Genomic DNA, 24,448 nt, shown 5'->3' with positions numbered 1-24,448 from the left:
ATAAAGTATTTAGTTTTATTCCTTGTTTTATTTGCTGCCAGTGGGTAGTCACTGGGTTTCACCTCCGCCATTTTAAACTGGAAGGGTCTGCATAGATCGAGTGAGTCTACAGACTCACTCTACTGTTTACCAAGGGCAATTTTAAACATGACTCATTGCACTCACTATTCTTAATCTAATATTTTATTCACTATTCTGGAGAAATTGGTACATGCAAATATAAAGTATTTGCATACAGAGACAGTGCATAATTAGTCTTGATTGCAAAAGGTGCATAGTATGAAAGTAGGGAGACCTTGGATCAACTTTACAGGGCAGTGGTACAAGTATGCCTTAAGTACTGCGTATGGTTTTAGTTCCTGTATATAAGGAAGGATATATTTGTACTAGAGTCAGTGGGGGGTGGGGGGGGGGGTTACCCATTGGGGGATTCCTGGAATGAAGTACTTGATATACCAAGAAAGATTAGGCAGGTTGGACATGTAAAAGCATAAGAGTTATACTTTCTGAAACACAAGATTCTGAAGGAGACTGACAGACTGGAGGCTGAGAAGATATTCCCATCAGTAGAAATTTTGAGAAAGAATTCCAAAGTAATATGCCATGACAGACAAAAAAACATAATCTCCAAACAGGAGAGAAAGATGAGAGGGGAGGAAGTCATACTAAGGTAATGAAGAAATATTGTAGGAAGATATTATTGCAGATGATGGAGGAGAAGACAGCTGAGGGAACGTGTCAGGTATAAACAGAAGCTCCACTTGAAACTGACAAGTGAAGTTTCCCATATAGACTTGCTTTCCCAAAGCAGCTTTCATCACTGGGATACGCCATGTTTCCATCCTGCCGATGCTTTGCAAGCTTTCGAGGAAGAATGGAGACACCTGTGAAGCTAGGTAGAGAACTAGTCCTTCCCGTTGAATTGTCAGGAAGTCTGCCACTAGAGCCAACCATCTTTTCTTTGCTATGGAAATGATGCCATTTTGCTGAGGATTTTCTCCTTGGAGAGCGAGAAGCAGGATTTTCTTTTACTTTTCTTCCAAGCCTCCACCTCCAGTGAAAATGCCTGATCATCTTTCAGGATTGATGGGTGCTAATTCCTGTTCCTGACCTGTCACTTCTGGTTCAGGTATAGCACTTTGGACCTACAACTCAAAGCAACAGCTCCTCAGTACTTTAAGAGCTCCTATAAGGCCAGTAGTCACACATTTAACTCCTTGTGTTGCGTATTTAATATTTGAGTATTCTTGTATATACATTGTTTGATTAAGCATTCTTGTTTGTTGAAATAATTAATGACAGATTATATGCAAAGATAGGTTAATTGCATACGTCACCATGTTACAATATGATACGTGGGTGCCTTGCTTAAAGTAAACACGGTTAGACCCGCAGCCTGGACTCCCGTGTCTTCCTTTGAATTAGTTCAATGTTTTGAAGTTACAAAACGTAAAACCCTGCCTCCCACATGACTCTCAAAATTGCATGCTGTTACCATATGTGACTTTGCCGAAGCTCTATATTGTTGAAGTTTATGATTCCTTGTACGTGATACACAGAGGAAAGTCACAGCCGCAGAGAATGCTGGCAGAGGTCCGAAGCTCAGCACCATTTTACCTCAGCTTTCCACTCGCTGCACAATTCCAGTTCTGAAAACAGATTCTTTCAGATGGGGAAAAAGAAACTTCATTAAGGCTAAAATGAAATTTGAAAACAAAACCAATTGGTAGCGAACAAGAGGTTAAGTTTATAATACAAGTTCTCTTCAGGCATGCATTTATCCATGTCTCTTTGAGAGTCCAAGAGTGAGCACGTTCTGGTGATTTTAACGCCATACAGATTAAGGTTAATTTTAAATGAGTTACCTGCATTTTAGGCCACATTAAATTGCAGTGCATTTGTACGAGAAGACAAATTGCCTATCAGTGTTTTACTATTTTCTGTGCTCTGCTACCCTTTTGTACATGTATTTCTATGACCAATTTAGCTTACTGCATCAATTTTGGTTGTGAATTAGTGTTCTGTGGACTCAAGCAGCAATTTACTTAATAATACAAATTGAAGATAAAATGTTACCTTACCATGTAAGTTGCCTTTTAGCTGGTAATATCACACTCAAACATAGACCATAAACTATGCGTGGATATAATATACCAGCTGAAAGGCAACTTAATTGGTAAATGGTTGGGGACTGCAATCTGTATTGACTTTCTTGCACTCCATCCAACCTCAAAGAGTTTAAAACTAAAACAGTTCCTTTCATTATGCACTGATATATTGTCTGCAAGCATCGACTGCCAATGCTCAGAACTGGCCATTTGCAGTTGGCATCTGTCTCTGGTTTCAGTGGAATGCGTAGAGACAAGGTTTAGGTAGGTTAAGCAGCATGCTGAAAACACAGAGGCAGTAGATTTACCTGTCAGTCATTTATTAACCCCACCACCTCATTCCTATTTCCCTTACCAGCAGTCCCGATGTGCACCCCTATTGCATAATTTTAACTCCAACATACAAAATCATAAACTAAGCACAGAATTCGAAGTTAAGAAGAAAAAGAGCCAAATGCCTGAATAGATTGCACAAGCACAAAGTTTGCATCTATTTGGCAGATTCACTCCAGGGACCAGGAAGTGCCAGAGTCCTAACAGTGGGAGGAAAATGCTTACAGCTGAAGCAAGGGTGGTCAGAGGTAGTGGAAGAGATTAGCAGCAAAAACATAAAGCAATACTCCTTGATTCAGAGTGAACAATGATTTACAGGTCTAAGTTCAGAGCACATGAAAATACATCATGTTTGTCACGCTTGGGTCGTTACAAGCTTCAGCAGGATGTCTTCTTAAGCTTTCACTCAATGTAAGCAAGACCAAGGAGCTGATTATTGACATCAGGATGAGGGAACTTGAGGTCCGTGAGCCAGTCCTCATTGGGACAATCAGAGGTGGAGAGGGTCAGCAAGTTTAAATTCCTTGGTTTTAATCCCTTCAGAGGATCTGTCCTGGGCCCACACCAAATGCAATCATGAAGAAAACATGATAGCACCTCTATATCCTTAGAAGTGTGTGGAGATTCTGCATGACAACCAAAGCTTTGAAAAACCTCTAAAGATGTGTAGTGGAGAGTATATTGACTGGTTGCATCATAGCCTAGTATGGTAGGCTCTTAAAGTGCCCTTTAACGGAAAATCCTACAAATGTAGTGGATGCGGTCCAGTCCATCATGGGTAAAGCTTTCCACACCATTGAGCACACCTACATGGAGTCCTGCCACAGGAAAGCAGCATCCATCATCAAGGACCCCCACCACCCAGGACATGCTCTCTTCTCACTTGTACTTCAAATGTACTTCAATAATAAAGTCACTTTGAACAATGAATTTTTTTGAACTTTGTATCTCAGCCAAGCAGCCTATCTACACCCTTAGTAAAAGCCATTTGATTGCATAGTGTGGGCCAATCAAAAAAAATCCAACCTCTGACTAAGTGTGGTTGGAAAATGCTTCAGGTATCAGTATCTGCAAAAGTTAATCATGTGGTATAAACAATATTATTTTTTTTGTCACATTTGGGTTCTTAGCGGCATGTGTTAAGACATTGCGGTCAGTTAAGAAATGATCGGATGAAGATCTCTATCCTGGAATAATTGCCTTTCAAAACAGTGTTGCCCTGATGTATTGTGCAAAGAATGCACAGAGCTAAAGAAACACAGAAATTCACTGTGCTGATGAGTTTATCACCCTTTCGCATGCCTGGTGAAAAGGGATGTTTGAATTTATCTCACTTCCCAGCAATTACAATGTAGTCTTGTAGATTGCTGTATTTGAAGTATGAATCCACGTACCTTTTAAATTAAATTCAGGATTCTGCTGCCATCACCCATTCATTTCTGGTTCCAACCACTCTTTAAACCACCTCCGTAGCCTGCAGTTCATTGGGCTGAGGAGGTGATCTCCAGATGGGGTGATTTATTTTTCATCTCCCTTCTTCTTGTTCTATCAATTACTTTAAATCCATGACTACTGGTTATTACTCTCAACATTAAAGTACATGGAAACTTCTTATTCGCATGGTTCAATTCAGCTGCTGTGACTGTAAACCCTAACTGCACAGATCTTTGCTTGAGTGATGTCAATTTGGCACCACAGGCCAGGGGGTAAAACCAGGAGCACAGTGATCACGTTGGCAGCTAGCAGTAACAAAAGGCCAACAAGCCATAATCTTGTACAATGCAATTAGCTCTCTGCTCACCAGCTACATTCCAGAGGATCGGGATTAGAACAGAGCATATGGCCATGTTCTAATATTAATTACTTACTGTGACTGTATACTTATTTTTAGTGATGTGAATATAAACGTAGGTCGCTTTGAGCGTCAACATTTACCGTTCTGTCATCTTTTAAAAATACTCTGCTATGCTGTTTTGTGCATCTAAGTGGATGACCTCATCTGCCATATTCACCCACTTACTCACTCAGTTTATCTGTACGTTCGTGCAGCCTCTATACATTTCCTTCCGACCCACAATCCCACCTTCAATCATTTCATTTGCAGACTTGGAAAGATGGTGTTTATAGATCTGCCTTCAACACTATAATCCCAAGCTCATTATCAAACTCCTGGTCTCAACACCTTCCCTTTGCAACTGGATCCTTAGCTTCCTGAACACAGTCAGTCAATATGTGCAGCAACACCTCCACCACAACTATCTCCACTATAGCGCCCTACAAGTCCATGTCTTCAGCCCCTACTCTACTCCCAAAAATTCTCAACTGAATAGCCAGATTCTGCTGTTGATACCACCACAGTGGGCCATAGCTCAGATAATGACAAGTTGGAATACAGGAAGGAGATAGAGAGCTTAGTGACGTGGCGTCATGACAACAATCTGTCTGTCAATGTCAACAAAGCAAAACGAACAGCTGGTCAATAACTTCAAGAAGAGTGGTGATAGACATCCTCCTGCTTCCATCAATGGTGCTGCGATTGAGAGGTTTGAGGCCTTCAAGTTCCTAGGAGTGAACGTCACCAATAGCCTGTCGTGGTCCAACCACTTTGTTGCCACAGTCAAGCCTCTACTTCATCAGGAGGCTAAAGAAACTTCACATATCCTCTTTGATTAACACTCGTTAATTTTTATTGATGTATCATTGAATTCATCCTATACGGATGGATCACGGCTTGGAATAGCAACTGCTCTGCCCAAGATCGCAAGAAACTGCGGAGAGTTGTGGAGACAGCGCAGCACACCACAGAAACCAACTCCCTCCCATGGACTCTGTCTACACTTCTCACTGCCTCCGTAAAGCAGCCAGCATCATCAATGAGTCCATGACTCCACCCGTCCAAGACATTTGCTCTTCTTCCTCCTCCCATCAAGCAAAAGAAACAAAAGCCTGAAAGCTTGCACCACAAGGCTCAATGACAGCTTTTATCCACAGTTACACTACTAAATGGTTCCGTATTATGATAAAATGAACTCTTGATCTCTTAATTTAACTCATTATGACTTTGCACCTTACTATACTTTCTCTGTAACACTTTATTCTGTTGTCTGTTATTGTTTTCCCTAGTATTAGTACAATGCACTATGTAATGAATTAATCAGAATAAATGGTGTATCGGACAAGTTTTTCACTGTATCTCAGTACATGAGACAATAATAAACCAATTTTCCAATTTTTCCAATTTACCAGTGGTCCAGCTGGGGCTTAACATCTGTTAAGCTAGCATTAATGCTGGGGCTAGCATTAACTTTCTTCTCTCACAGTCTTTATCTTCTGATAGATGAGATTCTGAAATGTATGACAGTGATAACATTAGCAATGCGTGAATAATTTTTATCTTTAGGACTTATGCTAGTAACTATAACCATTAGCTACACCCTTGAATGATGATAGTTAATTAAACCTACTGTACAAAGTGGTCAACAACAGGAAGGTCGGGAAGTCTTGTTCAAAGCAATTAGCTTTAAAGTAAATGGCTCCAGGTGTTGCTGTCAGCAGATTTGGAAATAGCCATGCCGTGAAGATTTTTTAGTGACTTATATTTGATATATAAAATTATCCCATAAAGAAGGTCATGGCTTTCAAAAGTGATTAATTGGCGTTTGAGACAGAAGTCAGTGGGAAGCTGTTATGTTTTGTAACTCCAAAACATAAAACTAATTGAATGGAAACATGCAGCCGGGAATAATATGTGCACACGAGTTTCATTTTTATTTTTGTGAGGCATGCACCTATGATGCAGTGGCGTCATTGGAAATAACATTACTTTTACATATAACCCATAATGAGTTACGTAAGCAACAAAGAATGCTTAATCAAACAATATATTTACAATATTACTCAAATATTAAATATACAACACTCCAAAGATGCTTGGCTATAAAGTCCAATTCAAGATAGAATCCATCCCAACTTATATAAATATATACATATATATTGAAAATCTACATAATATAACTTCTATATAGACATCCACAGCAGAGTAAATTTTTTAAAAATTCCATTCAGGCCTTAGGATTTAATCACTATGGAGGATTTCTCATTCTTGTGGAGTAAAGTGTACAGCATGCTACCACCCAAATTGGACCCCTACAATTCATCTACCCTCACAATCGATCGACAGATGATGCAATAGTCTCAGCTCTACACACTGTCCTTGCACAAATGGAGAAGAAGGATGCTTATGTGAGAATGCTGTTCTTGGCTACAGTTCAGCATTCAAGACCATAATTCCCTCCAGGCTGAACAAAAAGCTCAGAGACCTTGGCTTTCACCCTGCCTTGGGTAGCTGGATTCAGGACTTCCTGTCAGATCGCCAGCAGGTGGTAAGAGTGGATTCCCTCACCTCTGCCCCTCTGACCCTCAACACAGGTGCCCCTCAGGACTGTGTCCTAAGTCCTCTCCTTTGCTCTCTGTATACTCATGACTGTGCCATCACCCAGCTCCAGTCTGCTAATTAAATTTACTGATGGTGCTATATTGATTGGCCTAATCTCAAATAATAACAAGGCAGCCTACAGAGAAGAAATCATCTCCCTGACACAGTGGTGTCAAGAAAACAACATCTCCCTCGATGTTGGAAAAACAAAGGAGCTGGTTGTGAACTACAGGAGGAATGAAGATAGGCCAACCCTTGTTGATATCAATGGATCTAAGAAGGTGAACAGGTTTAAGTTTCTCAACATACACATCACCGAGGATCCCACATGGTCTGTACATACTGGCTATATGTGAAAGTAGCACAACAGCACCTCTTTCACTTCAGATGGTTGAAGAGGTTTGGTGTGGGCCCTCAAATCCTAAGAACTTTCTACAGGGGCACAATTGAAAGCATCCTGACTGGCTGCATCACTGCCTGGTATGGGAACCGTACTTCCCTCAATTGCAGGACTTCCCACTATTCAGGACATTTACAAAGACAGGTGTGTAAAAAGGGACCGAAGGATCAATGGAGACCCCAACCACAAACTGCTCCAGCCACTACCATCCGGGAAATGGTACCGCAACATAAAAGCCAGGGCCAATAGGCTCTGGGACAGCTTCTTCTACCAGGGCATCAGACTGATTAGTTCATGCTGATGCAACTGTATTTCTATGTTATATTGACTATCCTGTTGTACATGACAGGTATTATAAGTTACTATAAATTGCACATTGCACATTTAGATAGAGACGTGATCTAAACAATTCAATTCAAGTCTCCTTGACAAGAGGGTATGGTGGATGAGTCACTCTGCTTGACTGTGAGACTTGTGGCTGTGAAACAATCTCAGGTACTGGGGTCTCTTCCATGGTGGTTGCAGGAGTTGATTCTGGGACTGCAGGAACAGACTTACTTCTTCTCCAAGAATTGACTCTGTTCTCCCATACAAATACTGCCTGAAAAGCTTTACAACCTAAACCAGATTCAAGGCCTCTCTGTCGATCTGTGTATAATTTTTCTCTGCATCTGTAAGGGAACATAATGCCATGGCTGTGGGGCGTACTCTTCCATCGCTCATAACATTTGCACCTATACCATAAGGCAAAGCATCACAGGGAAACTTCACTGGACGATGTGGGCCATAATGTGTAAGTGCCAGTGTCTGATGTCACCATTTCCTTTGTCTTTTGGAAAGCCACCACACACTGCTTTGTTCATTGCCATTTCTTCCCAATCTGAGGTAATAAATTCAAGGGGTGGACACAATAGACAGGTTTGGCATGAACCTGTTATAGTCGTTGATATATCCTAAAAATGATCGCAACTGCAGAACATCCTTTGGCCTTGGGGCATCCATCACTGCTTGAGTGTTCTCAGCACACACATGTAATACTTGTGCATCAATGGTGTGACCACAGTAAGTGATCCTTGATTTAAAGAATTTACATTTGTTCAGCAATGCTTTGAGCCCGTAATCTTCTAACCTTTTCAACACTGTCTTGAAATTTTGGAGATGTTTCTTGCCATCCTTATTGTCAATAAAGATGTCATCCAGGAACACTGAGTGCCTGGGTGACTTTGCAGCTCTTGGTCCTTTCTGCCAGAGTGCAGGTGCAGATGCTACCCAAAAATGTCTATTGGGTGATAAAACCCTTTATGGGTGTTTATGGTGAGGAACTGTCTAGACCATTCTTGTATCTCCATCTGTAAGTAGACCTCAGCTAAGTCCACTTTGCTTAAGTATTTCCTCCAGAAAGTTTTGCAATGATATCCTCTATCCAGGGCAGAGTGTATTAATCTACATACAGTACTGGGTTAATGGAGACTTTAAAATCACCACAGATCCTGACAGAGCCATCCTTCTAGGCTACTGGGACCCAATGACATTACCCCTGGGCTCCACTCAACCTTGGAAATAATTCCTTCATCCTCCAAGTGATCTAGCTCACTGACTACTTTATTACAGATGGTATAAGGAACTAGATGGGCTTTCTAAAACATGAGTTTGGCATTTTCATTTAACTTATTTTGCTCTTAATATATTTTGAGTTTTCTAATGCCATCCTTGAACACTGCTGTGGCATCATCCAGTACCTTTCTTAATTTGCTTTCAGTTGACTCTACTGTGGGGGTTGAACATACAAATGATGGATGGATCTCCAATTACATTGTAGTTGCCTCAGACATTCATGTCCCCACAATGCTGATCCTCCTGTTTTTACCACATACAAGCCACATGTAGTTTGTTGGTTGTTATATTTCACTGTTATGAACATCCCCATTCCCACAGAATTTATCTTTTCTCCAGTGAAAGTTCTTAGTTAGATATCTGCAGGTTTCAGTTCAGCATCTTTGAAATGCCATTCAAACTCATTTTGTGGAATGACTGAAATAACTAAGTCGGTATCCAATTCCATTTTAATTAATTTGCCAGTCACCTTTTGAGTAAGCCATATTGCTTGTTTCTCATTAAGTTTTCACACTGAAAATCTCAAGGCTACCCACTCCTATATCACTTTCATCATTTACAGAATTTTCATCAACAGCATGCAGATTAATGCTCTTTATGAAAAAGCAACTTGACGTTTTATGTTTTTCTTTCCCAGTCCAGTCCATTTATTTTTGTCTGCCCAGCATACTATTAGTATGTGCCCTACTTTGTTGAATTTTCTGCAGGTTTCACCTTTAAACCTGAACTGGTCTGGTGTCTGTGAGCCCCTGTCAGAACAGTACCATAATTTGTTCAGCCAGGCTATTTTCTGCTCAGACATTGCAATTTTGTTTATGCTTACTTTCAAATCCTGACTGCAATTCCACTGGATCTCTGCCTGCTGTTTCCATAGATACAGTGATTTCAACTGCTCTTTTAAATTTGATTTGTGCTTTCAGTTAGAAGCCACCTTTGAACACTTTCTCATATGGTACCACAAACTATAAAATCTCTCAGTTCATTATTAAGCCCATGACTGAACTGACAACGCTCAGAGAATCTCTACAATTCAGTCACCTATGCTAAAGTTGACTCCTCTTCCATTTGGTTCCACTTATGGAACCGAAAACATTCTGCTATCAACAATGGTTTTGGTTTGAAATATTCCTGTATTACTTTCACAATAACAGCAAAGCTCATTTCAGCTGGCTTGATTGGAGTGGGTAAACATCAAAGCAAACTGTATGCCTTATGTGCTATTGAACACATCTCTTTCTGATGTAGCCAGCCATTTGTGCTATTTAAAAAATTTATTATTATCACTGGTACTCACTGTTTATCAACCCATGAATTTTTCCATTTTTTGCCTTTGTTTTAACTCGACCGTCTCTGTCCCTTCCCAAAGCAGAACAAGCTGTGTTGTTTTTTTTTATTTGACTATTTTTCTCTGTGCTATTTTAAAAACGCAATTGTCTTGCTGCATTTCAACAGGTAGGTAGTCACCTTGGGTTCATTTGAAACTTCCTTGTTGCCATTGCTATGCTTTGTAACCGCAATAAACAATAAAGCTAAGTCAATGGAAACATGGAGCTGGGAATAACTTGTGTACTCTAGTTTTGTTTTTACTTTAGCGAGTTGTGCACTTATGATGTGGTGTCATAATGACGTAAGCCATTCACGTACTTTTACATACAACCCATAATGAATTAGGTAAACAGCAAAGAATGCTTAACCAAACAATGTATTTACAATATTACTGAAGTAGTAAATATTCAATAGAAACCACTCGTCATTATCTGATTAATCCACAAATTCAAGGCCGTCCGATCCTATAGATTACACAGAAAGTATATCATGTTGTCTCAAATCTTCCTGTGATCATTGTAGGAAGTATGTTGAATGGTGGTTGAAAATCTTTATTGAGCAACCTGATCTATCAAAGCAACTACAGCTGATCTTTAGCATGCCTGTTCAGTCCCACATGCGATGAGGGCATATTGCAGTGTTGTTGAGCGTCATTTCTAGTGCCTGTGTTGGGAACTTTTGCTCAAGTGTTCCTCTATAGACACTTTGCCTCCCGACAACTATTCATGTGGGTCCCTAGAAATTTCTGCTGATTGGAAAGCCAGTGAAAGCCACAAACTTGAATACCCACTCATTCTACCCTCCCACATCAGTCACAATGTGTTGTTATTGCCAGACCTAATCCAGCAGTCTGTGAATTCAGTCACCAATCTGGGGGATAACTCTCTGGAATAGAGGCTTGGAAATATGTATAAGTGGGAAATCAGAAGCTGATAAAGAAATTACGCATCATTAGGAACATGAGAAAGTCTGCAGTTTCTGGAAATCCAAACAACACACACAAAGTGGTGGAGGAACTCAGCAAGTCAGGTTCCATCTATGGCAATGAATTATCAGTTGAGGTTTTGGGCCAAGATCTTTCTTCAGGACTGAAAAGAAAGGGGCAAGACACCGGAATTAAAGAAGGGGGGAGGAGAAGGAGGATGGTCAGAGCGTGATATGGGAAGCCAGCTGGGTAAGAAAAGTGAAGGGCTGGAGAAGAAGGAATCTTATAGGATATGAGAGTGGACCATTGGAGAAAGGCAAGGATGAGAGGACCCTGGGCGATGTGATAGGCAGGTGAGAAGAGCTAAGAAGCCAGAGGGGAGAAAGAAAAGGAGAGGGGAAGGGAATTTTTTCTTAACTGGAAGGGGAAATCAATACTCATTCCACCAGGTTGAAGGCTAATCAGATGGAATACAAGGTGCTTCCCCTCCACCCTGAGGGTGAACTCATTGCGGAACCAGAGGAAGACATGTCAGAATGGGACTGGAAATTAAAATGTTTGGCCACCGAGAAGTTCACTTTTGGCAGATGGAACAGAAAGTGTTCGACAATGTGGTCTCCCAATTTCCAACATACAGGAGGCCACATTGGGAGGACTGGATCTGCCACATTGCCAGATTTGCAGATGAAGTGTTATCTCCCCTAGGAGTACTGTTTGGGGCCTTGAATGGAGTTGAAGGGGGAGGTAAATGGGCAGGTGTAGCACTTTGGCCACTTGCAAGGATAAGTGCTGGGAAGGAGGTTAGTGGGGAGTGGTGAATGGACAAGGGAATCACGGAGAAGCGATCCCTGCGGAAAGTGAAGAGAGAGAGAGTGAAATAAAGGTTTGTATGCCATTAGGATCCCTTTAGAGATGGCAGCAGTTGTGGAGTATGATCTGTTGGATGTAGAGGCTCATGGGGTAGTAGGTAAAGGCAAGAGAATCTTTATCACCATTAAGGTGGGGGAAGATGGGGTGAAAGCGGATGTTCGGGAAATAGAGGAAGACAGGGTGAGGGCTGAATCAATGGTGGAGGAAGGGAAACACAGTCCTTTGAAGAAGGAGGACGCCTCTGATTTCCTGGAAAGGAAATCTGAATCCTGGCAACAGGTGTTGTGGAAACAAAGGAACTGAAAAAACTGAGTAGACAGACAGACAGACAGACATACCTTATTGATCCCGAGGGAAATTGGGTTTCGTTACAGCCGCACCAACCAAGAATAGTGAAGAAATATAGCAATATAAAGCCATAAATAATTAAATAATATTAAGTTAAGCATGCCCAGTGGAAATAAGTATTTTTAGTAGTATTTTTACAGAAGACATCTGGGAAGAGGTAAGGTCAAGATACCTGTGAGAATCATTAGGGACTGTTTGTCTCCAGAAATGAAAACAGAGAGATCAACAAAGTGGGTTGGGGTGGGGGGGGATGTGTCAGAAATGAACCAAATGAATTTAAGAGCAGGATGGAAGTTAGAGGCAAATTTGATCAAATTGGCGAGCTCTGCATGAGTGCACAAAAGAGCAGATGAGGAACACATGTTCTCCAACCCCAACAAGTAGCAGATCCTTTTTGTTTAAGCTTTACCAGACCTACCAAGACAAGATAAAGATGCTAATAAAGGATTGTAGGACACACACTAGCTATTGGACAAATACTTCTTTTAAAAATGGCAATTCTGAGCGGAGGTTTCATAACAGTCTGATGACAGGGGTGAACTGTTCTCCTTATGTGCAAGTAAATAGACTGTGAGTGGAAAATGAGTGCAAGTTGTCTGAGTTTGGCTTATCAGTGACGACAATACAAGGGGAGTCAGACAGGGAAAGCTGTATGAAAACATACATTCTCTGCAGAGAGAGACATCTCTCAAAAAATAGTAACGCAACACTTTTTTGGAAGTCTGGACTCCAAACAAAGGTATTTGAATATGCAGAGCTGTTCTTCTCAGTTGAGCTGTGCTCCTTTCAAATCTGTGTAGTTCTGTTGAACCATTTTCCTGGAATCCTTGCCTGTCTCTTTGCAAGTGCTGCAGATTTGAGATTTCTGCTGGAGCAACTTTCAATAGATGAGCAATTGCAGTTAGAGGAATGAGTTGAAATAATGAATAGAATACAAATCAAGTAGATATCTTTATCCTGGAAAGTTCTGAGGTTTTTAAGAGTTGCTGGGACTACAATAATCTTGGCAAGTGGAGAGAATTCCAGTACATTCCAGACATGTGCTTTGTAGGTGGTGGAAGGTTCTTGGGTGCCACTCACTTACAGACCACCAGTTGTAGCTACACTGTCTAGTGGCTTGTCTAGTTGCATTTATGGTTACTGGTGACTCCATGATATTGATGGTGGAGCATTAAAAGAGAGTAACCACAGTAAATCTCAAATAGATGGTTAGACCCTTACATGTTGGAGATTGTGATTTTCTAGTATTTTGGAGGGGCTGTATAAATGCTACCTGCCATTTATTAGTGTATTGTGTTCAATTCTGGTCACTTCATTATAGGAAGGATGTGGAAGCTATGGAGAGGGTGCAGAGGAGATTTACCAGGATGTTGCCTGGTTTGGAGAACAAGTCATATGAAGCAAGTTTAGCAGAGCTGGGACTTTTCTCTTTGGAGCATAGAAGAATGAGAAGGGACTTGATAGAGGTCTACAAGATTATGAGAGGCATAGACAGGGTGGATAGTCAGTACCTGTTTCCCAGGACACCAATACCAAACACCAGAGGGCATATGTACAAAATTGAGGGAGGGAAGTTTAAGGGAGACATCAGGGGTAAGTTTTTTACGCAGAGGGTTGTGAGTGCCTAGAATGACTTGCCAGGGATGGTGGTGGAGACTAAAACATTAGGGGTATTTAAGAGCCTCTTGGACAGGCACATGGATAAAAGAAAAATGGAGGGTTATGGGGTAGTGTGGGTTTAGTAATTTTTTTAAAGGACTATATGGGTTGGCACAACATGGTGGGCTGAAGGGCCTGTACTGTGCTGTAGTGTCCTATGGTTCTATGGTTCATGTTGAATAATGACTGGGTATCTCTGTCTGCAGGCATGAACTGCTTGAGTTGCTGAGGAATCGCAAATAGAATTCAACAATTCAGAATCATCAGTGAGCATCTCACTTTAGACGTTATGATCCAAGGAAGGTCATTGTTGAAGCGGCTGAATATGCTGCAGTGATATCCAGGGCTGGGACGATTGACTTCCAAGAAACATCTTCCCTAATGTCAGATTTGACTCCAGCCATTAAAGTGGAATGATTCTTCAAGGATGACTGTGTTAGACAGCTGCTTCACAAGACTGTGGGACAGTTCTCTCAATGTGGACTCCAATTCCCATAATGAGTAGGAGGAGTGCTTTGTAACATTGACAAGGTTGATGCCAGATGGTCCATCTGTTTTACTCATTATCTGTTTCAGAGCAGCAGTTATGATATCACTTCGCAGTTGCCAGGACAGTTTTACGTCCACTTCATTGTTATGTCTGGAGTCACCTGTAGGACAGACTAATTTCTTACACTAAATGGTATTAGTGAACACTAGTTTTCCAGACAATCTAGTTTCAATTGGCTGCATCAAAATTTGTTTACATCGGCACATTCTCAAGATACAGTTTTCTCACACAAATGAGTAAACATACACGTTCTAAGACCTACTTGCACAATTTGATTTGGGATCGGCAACAGTAGAGTAGAAATATTAATTTCCAGTGTGTGCACTGATTAGTTGTAAGGAAATCATCACAAATTTAACACATTAATTACATCTAATACTACTTCATTATAATGGCTTGGTTTATTTATTGTGCAATCTGGTTTGCCTTCCAGAAAACATATGGCAAAGTCCAATGAGACTTAATATATTACGGCTAAACGCCACCTACCCAGAACAGGTTCTAATGGGAAGAAAGCTGCATTTGAAAATGAATAATTGCTGTCCTTTAGATACAAAAAAATCATTATGACACAAAAACACTGAGTAAATTTATATTACCAACATGTAAGCACCTGATAATGATAAAAATGAAACTTGCATTGAAACTTTTGTAGATGGTGGAATAGAGTGCATATTGATAAGATCTATTTAGAATGGTGATAAGGGTATTTATCTATCTAGTTGGAGAATGATTAACTATTCCAGTTAAAAATACAAATACCCAAGAAATAATCTGAAATCTCCTTTGGCTGGTAATGCAGCTATGCAGTGAGTAGACTAAAGAAAAGTACATGTTGGACATACTCAACGGGTCAGACAGTAACGGTAAAGAGAAAAATTAAACAAACATTTCAGCTCAATGACCTCTCTTCATTGGACCCACTTGCAGAGCTTTTGGGGCATCTGAAGAAATTTTACTGTAATTTGAAAGGCTTGTGCTGGGGGTATTTTCTATCTCAAATCAAGATTAATATGCTGTTACAAAATCAATGATGTCTCACTTAAAACATATGCTACAAGGATTCAATTTTTAATCTTTGCTGCTATCTTACTGGGAGGTCAATAGAGTAGGAATTATTTCTGCCGATATGAAGGAAGAATGCCGGGATGGAGGTAGGATATTAACCCTTAATATGACGGCCCTGGGTGAGATAGAAAGTTTAAAAATCACAATCAGAAATCCGAGCTTCCTTAATTTTTCTCCCACCCTCTACTCCTCCTCTCAGGAGATGGGATGACTGTTAAAACCAAGGAGACAGCATGTCTTCATTTCAACCAGACAACCTACTTTTACCCATGTGTCGCATTTCTGAATCTTGGAATGCATTATTACATAGATGGTGTATGTAGTAATGAATTTAAGACAATTTACAACATAATCAGTGTATTGCATGATTAATTCCTCTAGGCCAAATGACAAAGCTATCTATTAAAGCTGTTGTGGAAAATTGATAATAAAAGCAGCCAATGGTGGAAATACTCAGCAGTTCAGGAAGCACCTGTGCAAAGAGAAGCTGCGTTAACATATTAAGTCTGGGACCCTTTATCAGATCATTCAGGTGTTTGCCACTTGAACACCCTCTTTGAAGCCTGTTGGAATAGATTTGCTGTTGAAGTATTTCAGAATCAGAACCAGACTTAATATCACCGGCATATGTTGTGAAATTTGATTTCATTTATTTGTTTTTAACCAAGCATACCTTTAAACTTCTTGATTTAATTCCCTCACTGTAGATAAGTGGTTAAGCATAATCTTCGGTCTCACAAAACAACTCCCAATTCAATTCAATATAATATTCCATTGACTATGTGTTTAATCAACTGGCCTGAGGGGGAGTTCTGCTTTTCAATCCAAATTCAAATTGACTATGTGATTTGTTCACATAAGTATCTGATTGGCAGTCTTTCAAATTTAGCTAACGGTTCTTGAATTTCTTTTTGGCTGTGGCATTTGTTTACATAAGGATTTATAATCTGATTTCTTCAAATTAAGCAATACATCTGGGATTTTAAGAGACTGTCTTAAATTACAGAGTAGCTAAAATTAAGTATTTTTTTGTCTTATTCTATATTTGAAACTAGTTGGACATGCAACGGGTTCCCTCAAATTAGCAACACAAGTAGACAGGGTAATGGAAAAAAATTACAACAAAAAACTAAAAGTTGAAAAAAAGAAAAAGAAAAAGGGTAATGAAAAAGCATACGCGACATGCCTGGATGAGCATTGATTGTAAAAGTGGGATGAAATGTTGCAACTTCACAAAATATTTGGAATATTGTGTGTAGTTCTTGTCACCAAACTTAGAAAGAATGTGTTTGCAATGAGGAGAGTGCAGAGGAGACTCGCTAGCATGCTGCCTGAATTTTAGAGCTTTATATAAGTGGAATGGTTGAAAAGCCTGTATATGTTTTCCCTGGAATAAAGGAGGTTCAGAGATGATCAGAGGTACCTAAAGTTATAAGAGGTATAATCAGCATCTTTTTCTGCAAAGTAGGGATATCAAAAAAGAAGAGGGCATGTTTAAAGTGAGGGAGGGTTGAGGGGATTTGAAGGGGATTGTCTTACAGAAAGTGTAATGGATTTCTGGGGAGGTGGTGGAGTCAGATATGCTAAAGAGAAATTGTGGCAGGCACTTAAATAGTCAAGGCATAGAAGGATATAGCCCTAGTCCAGGTAAATGAGACTAGTGTAGTTGGCCAAAAATTACGTCTCCTGCATATTACCCGTCAAACCTTATCAGTGAAAGAGATCACTAAGCAGATTGGTTGTGTTACCTTTTGTATCCAAATTGACAGGCACATTTGGCAAAGGGAAGGAAAAATAGTTCAAAACTGTGCCAATGGTAAAATATTTGAGACATAATGAAGGTGCTACATACACTTTTGTCTTTTGCATCAGGTTTGATGTGCTGGTGTGCCATCTTTTAAAGACTACTAAGAGAATCCTTAGAGGCACAGGATTATACTTGTTATCTGATGTAATCTGGACAAATGAGCTCTCCATTTGTTATTGTTGGCATGTTAGGATGATATCCCACATCCCAAGGCCATGTTGATACTTTTAAGGATGGAGAGAAACATAGCTCAATCCAATGAACACTGAAGTCAGGATATCAAATTGAAAGTACTCACAACATAATTTGTATCTGCTTTACTTCTCATCACAAAAGTCTTTTCATAAGGTAGAATATCTAGTAGCAGCTGATGGAACGTTAATCAGACCAAGAGTAGAAGATTATATACGCACCTTCAAAAAGATACCACGGTCCCAGAATGTAGCCCTATGAAAATATTTGAAGAAATTTCATATTTTTAATGCCTAACGCAATTTATTTCTCTTGGGGGAGATACAATTTAACAGATCTATCTTCCAAATATGAGCACAGTATTTGTCCATCAACCTGTTAAACACTTACTCTTTGTTAATGATACTTTGTATGTACTCGCAAGCTATAAATCTGTGGTGATGATACTGCAAGTAGGTCATTGGTGAATTAGCATTCTGTTTTATGATCCATATGATTTTCTTTCTATACTTGACTTCTCTTTCCTCTGGCCCAGCTCCCATCAATATCTCTGCTGACCTGTGAACGAGCTTCTTTGTCTAACTGAATGCTGCAGGATTTAACACACCCCTCGCATAAAGGGGAGCCAGGAGCTCGAGAATCTGTCATTGTGTTCTCCACTCAGTGGCCTCTGCATCGCCCACTCTCTGTGTTTCCTCCTCCTTTGATGTCCTGCAATGTTCCGGCCTGTAATACTTGACAGCTTGTTCATGATCTCTTAAAGGTTTTTAGAAAGTAATGGTTCAAGCTGTGGGTTCTACAAATGTCAACGTGTATTCTTTGTTCTTCTGGAGCATTATACACAAAATGATTTGCAGGATGTTTGATGCACTATATGATTGCAAGCAGTTTCCTATTCTCCTTACATCATCTTGCTCTTATTCCCTGTGACATTTACCCATGTGGCAGTCTATTGGAGTTGGTTCAGTCTCAGCATGAAAAGAAATGACAATGAAAGCTACCTATTTGGTCATTCAAAGGATTAACTACCTCAACACTCAATGCAATATGGCCTAGTGCACTTCGGAACAAAGTTTTACTGGATTATGTGTTTGTGATCAAGTCCTGACTATATCAGTAATAATATTTACTGAACACTTGAATGCCAGTTGACCTAAGTGTCTGAAAGGTATGGGTTTAAAAATCCAAAACAGAACTGAGGCACATAATGAAAATGAGAGCAGTAATGGGAGGGCTCCTGATTGTCAGTGATGATATCTTTAGGTGAGATGTTAAATTGAGTATCTACTTGCTTGTTCAAGTAGGTGTAAGTGACACGATGGCACAATATGAGGAGGAGTGGAGTTGCCTCTTAAGTCAGGACTCCACTTTGGTTTTATTGAAAAGCAGTGTAGCTTTGAGTGAGTAATTTTCTCATACATGTCTTATGGGTGCATTGGGAAATTGTATCCAAGATAGAATTTAATAAGAAAGGTATAGGAGAGGTATAGCCCAAAGTCCACCAAGAAAGGAAAATCAGCTCTCCCAAGGGCCATTGTAGCGTACTGCTTAGCACGATATTATTACAGTTTGGAGTGTTCCGGAGTTCAAAGTTCAATTCCGACACCATTCTATAAGGATTCCTCACTGCAGATTGGACTCTAATTTACGTATAACGTGCTTCTAGATTTTCTGGGTACTCCTTTTTTTTGGTTGCTAGTTTGGGCAATTTTAAATCAGGGCCGCCTGCAGATAATCAGCATCGAGCTGAACTGAAATATGCCTTTTGATTTTGTGTTTTATATTCTGTGTTTTTGCTCACTTACTTTTGTTGCTGTTTGGGAGATTTTTTTTGCGTGGTTGGGGCTGATTTTTTTCCGTTGAATTGGTTCTATGGTTCTTTGTTTCGTGTCTGACTGTGGGGAAGATGAATCCTAGTGATGTATACTGCATGCGAACTTTGATAATAAATGCTCTTTGAATCCATTGGGTGCGTGGGTTTTTCTCCAGGTCCTTCTGTTTCCTCCCACAGTCCAAAACGTACCAGGTAGGTTAACTGGTCATTGTAAGTTGCCTGATTAGGAATAATCAGGGTTGTGGGGTTGCAGGGCTGATATGGCTCAAAGGGTCAGAAGGGTCTACTCCACACTGTAACACTAAAAAACTAAATAAAATGTGCAACTAAAGCCACACCTTCTCCGAAACATTGAACTCCAGTGTGCAATGCCTCCTTCTGATCCATTCCCCGGATTTTGATCCTCCAGTACCGTCCTTTCTGCCCAATCACGGCCTCAATATGAAACCAGAAAGCTAGTCCTCCACATTACTTGCAACTCCAGGTTCCCCAACCATTATAACAAACCCCAGCCCGAAAAATATTGCAGCAATTTTGCGACAATTAATTCGCACGATCACAATGATAAAACTGCAAGCAACTGTGTGAAATAATAGAGCAAGAATTGTTGCTTTAATTTTGTACCATAAATTTTAATCAGGGTACGCAGCACTCTGCTTGTGAGTTGCTGAATTCAGTGTTGGGAAACATTGAAAGGAGCCTAGAAAACAAATCTGAGCTGTTTAGTTGTTCCAATAGAATCATTTACATTAATCTAATCAAGGTCAATTCAAGGTCTTATCTGAACAATAGCATTACTGACAGTGTAGCACTCTCTCATCACTGTAATGACTATATTATTGCCTGAATTATGCGATGGGTCTTGAATCCCCAGACTTCAGATTCTGAACATTTAAAATGTTCAAGAAGCATTATTACTGAAGCAATCAGTACATCTATATTTATACCCTCTTATTCCACTGCAAAATCCCGACTTTAGTTAGCAGTAGGTTAATGCATTTTAAATATATTTACTATTTTATTCAGACATTCATAATTTTTCCATCCATTTTTAATTGTGTTCTGTTTAACAAAGACTTTTATAAATGGTAAAACAGGTCTTTGACAGGTGAATACAATTGGTTTCATTTAAAAATGTGCCTACAAGCTATTTTACTCTTTTCCCATCTCTGTTTGGAGGCCAGTCATATTTAATGGTTCACTTCATTCATTTCCTGATGCTGCTTCAAAGTGTTAAGTCTAGTAGCACTGCATCGTTTTCGAGGCTCTTGCTCTTTGGCCTGTAGCTGCCCCTTCACTGACCAGCTGATGCACCATCAATAACTCTTGGAGACATGAGGCGAGATATAGGCTTTTATTGGCTGGAAGAAAGAACAAGCAGCAATTGACCACCACACTGCATCCTGGAGACTGAGGCCGGGGCGGAGTCCTCAATCGCCTTTATACTGGGGTCCGTGGGAGGAGCCACAGGAGCAGTCAGCGGGGGGGCGTGTCCAGACAGGTATATGTTGTTCATCACACCAGCCAGATTCCATTCCTTGTGTATCAGTGGTGACAGAAAGACAAGGAAGTATGGCGCACTTTCTTTAACCACTAGTAGATTGAACCCTCGAGCAAATTTGGGTTGACGGATTTGCAAAAGAAAATATGCAGAAGTGTAAGGCAACTGTCAACCTCTACTGTTTCAGCCCTAGTGCTGAGTATGCCAATCGGAGGTTTGAACAGCTGTATCTCGAGGGGGGAGAGGTGAATAAGGGAACACAGTCATGTCTGTCCCTTGCTGGTTAGCTAGGATGTTTACTTATCGAGCAAGAGGGAATGAAGTGCGTCATGCAATCTGTCTGCTATACCTTCCACCGACGAATTGCAGTCAGTGTTCCCAAACTGGGAAATGTAGATCTGTAGGATCAAAAATATGTGTTATAGAGTCCTGATTGATAGTGATTGTGAGGTGAATGGTGTGCTGTGGAGCAGTTGGTGTGGCATAAGTGTATTATCTCATAGAGTCATACAGCACAGATACAGGCCTTTGACTGACTAAATTTTTGCTGATCTACATTATAATTTACTAGTACTGGGACCATAGCCTTCTTTGCCTTGGTAATTCAGGTGCTCATACAAATAATTTCAGAGTCAGGACGGTTGTAGGACGGTTGTGGCACGGTGTGTACGGGCCGAATCGACTGGCTTCGTGGCAATGGACTCACTTTCTTGAAAATCAATTCTGAATGTTATTTGCTTATTTTTACTGTGTGCGTGATTTGTTTGATTTTCTGCACATTGGGTGTTTGATGGTCTTCTTTTGATTTAATAGGTTTGTTGGGGTTTCTTTGTTCTATAAGGAAACAAATCTCAAAGTGGTATACAGTACACATTGATAATAAATGTACTTTGAATCTGACTGATTAACACTGACTTATATAATGTTAATTTTATTATTTTATGGCAGCAGTACAATGTAAAGACAAAAAAAGTAGTATTAATTACAAACTAAATAAAGTGCAAAGAAAACAGAGAGAAGGGTCCATATGATAGATGGAATTCAATCCAGAAAAATGTGAAAGTGAGTCACTTTGAAAGTTTGAAGGCAGAGTACAAGGTTATGGCAGGGTTCTTAACAGTTTGGAGGAAAGAGATAACTTGGAATCTATGTCCATAGATCCCTAAAGTTGCCACACAGGTTGATAAGTTAAGAAGACATATGGTGTGTTGGCCTTCATTAATCAGGAAATTGAGCTTAAGAGCTGTGAAGTAATATTGCAGCTCTATAAAACTCTGGTTAGGCCACACTTAGGAGTATTGTGTTCTGTTCGGTTCTTGCCATTATAAGAAGGATATGGAAGATTCAGAGAGGGTGCAGAGGAGATTTACCAGGATGCTGCCTGGATTAGAGAGTTTGATTTATGAGGATAGGTTGAGCGAAATAGGGATTTTCTCTTCAGACCGAAGGAAGCCAAGAGGTGACTTAATAGGGTTGTATAAGATGATGAAGAGGCATACATAGGGTCGGCAAAAGGAAACTTTTTCCCAGGGCAGAAATGGCTAATATGAGAGAGCTTAATTTTCAGGTGATTGGAGGAAAGTACAAGTGGGATGTCAGAGGTTGGTTTTTTACACAGAGAGTAGTGAGTGTGTGGTAAACACTGCCAGGGGTGGTGATAGTGGGCAGATATATTAGGAACATTTAAGTGACTGGTATATGTAAGCACATGGATGAAAGAAAAATTAAGGAAATATGTGGGAGGAGTGTGGTGATATCACGTGCAATGCTGTGCCAGTACATGATTGGACAGAGCACTGAGCACGCAGAGGATTGCTAGAATGTTCCAGCACATGGCTGGGTTAAGACATGTTTGTTTATTACTGTAAATATAAGTTCTCTATTTCTTCTAGAATATGATTCTTCATTGTTTAAACAGAAGTAACACAACATGGTGTCAGAAATGGTTCTGGAAGAATAATACGGGAGGATCAAGAATCAAGAATCGAATAGGAAAAAAAAGAAGAAAAAGAAGTTTGAACTGTAAACGGTAAAATGGAAGGTTTACAACCCCCATCAAAACTTCAGCTGTGTGGCAATGTAGCTGAGAATTGGAGAATATTCAAGCAACAGTTTGAACTGTGCTTATCGGCGATCGATTATGAAGAAAAATTGGAAAAACCAAAGCTGTGCTTCTGCTCCATGTAATTGAGAATGACCCAGTAGAGGTATACAATAATTTTGTCTTTGAAGATGGAGATAATTTCAATTTAAAGTCAATAATGGACATTTGAAGTATTTTGTATACCTAAGCATAATTTAACATATGAGCAATATAAATTCTTCACGTGTGCAGAGAGCTGCTGAAACAGTTGATCAGTATGTTACTGAGTTAAGAAAGCATAGTAGAAAATGTGAGTTTGGATTGCTCACTGACTGTCTCATTAATGATAGAATTGTTTGTGGCATTTGAGATAATGCTCTGAGAGAAAGGCTGTTGAGAGTGCAAGATATAAATTTTGTAAAAGCTTTGGCACTTTGCAAAGCTTCTGAGACCGTGACGGTGCAGGCTGAAGAGCTTTTCGTCAAAAACTGCAATGTAGATGCTGTAAAAAAGTGCGAATATCTCAAGAAATATAATAATACGTCGACAAAACCAACAGAGAGCAAGACGGCATTTGAAAGAAAAAAGTCATGTGATCGCTGTGCGTTGGAACATCGTCCAAATCATTGTCCCACTTATGGCAAAATTTACAATGGCTGCGATAAAATTAATCATTTTTCACACTGTTTTAAGAGTAGAAAGAAGAAAAATAAAATGAAACAATGCTGTACTAGAAGATGAACATGAGGAATTTTATATAAATGTGCTTTGTGAAAATAAACAAAGTAAGAATGACTGGACTATTCTGTTGCAAGTGAATCAAAACAATATTCGGTTTAAACTTGATACTGGACTGCAAGTGGATGTTCTTGCAGAATCTGAGTTTAATGCTTTAAAACCAAGACTGAAGTTACATCAGATGAATGTAAAAGTGACTGGGTATTCAGGTGCAAACATTTCAGTTAAAGGAACATGCGTGGCAAAGGTATCACACAAAAATATTGTGCACACACTTTCATTTGTGGTCATGCCAAAAAATGTACAGTCAATTCTGGGTTATCTGCTTGTGAAAGACTTAATTTGGTGAAAAGAGTTTTAGTCTTGGACAGTGACACAGAGCTGAAGCAACAGGATGTTGCATTACAGTCGGTAGAAGGTGATGTAACTCAACTGCAGGTCCAGCTCATGGAGGCAAATGCTGACATGGAGAATATAAAAGCAGTAGCTGCAGTGCCTGAGACGACCAAACAGGAGGCAATTGATGATATGAAAAAGCAATAGCAGGAGGAGGTTGCTTCAATGCAAGTGATAATGAAAGAGACACAGAGAATATGAGATTCAGTTTCATCACCGTCTAGAGCATATATGTCAAACTCAAGGCCCGCGGGCCAAATC

This window comes from Hemitrygon akajei, chromosome 5 (assembly GCF_048418815.1).
Source record: "Hemitrygon akajei chromosome 5, sHemAka1.3, whole genome shotgun sequence".
Taxonomy (NCBI): domain Eukaryota; kingdom Metazoa; phylum Chordata; class Chondrichthyes; order Myliobatiformes; family Dasyatidae; genus Hemitrygon; species Hemitrygon akajei.
Note: the sequence above shows the minus strand (reverse complement) of the source record.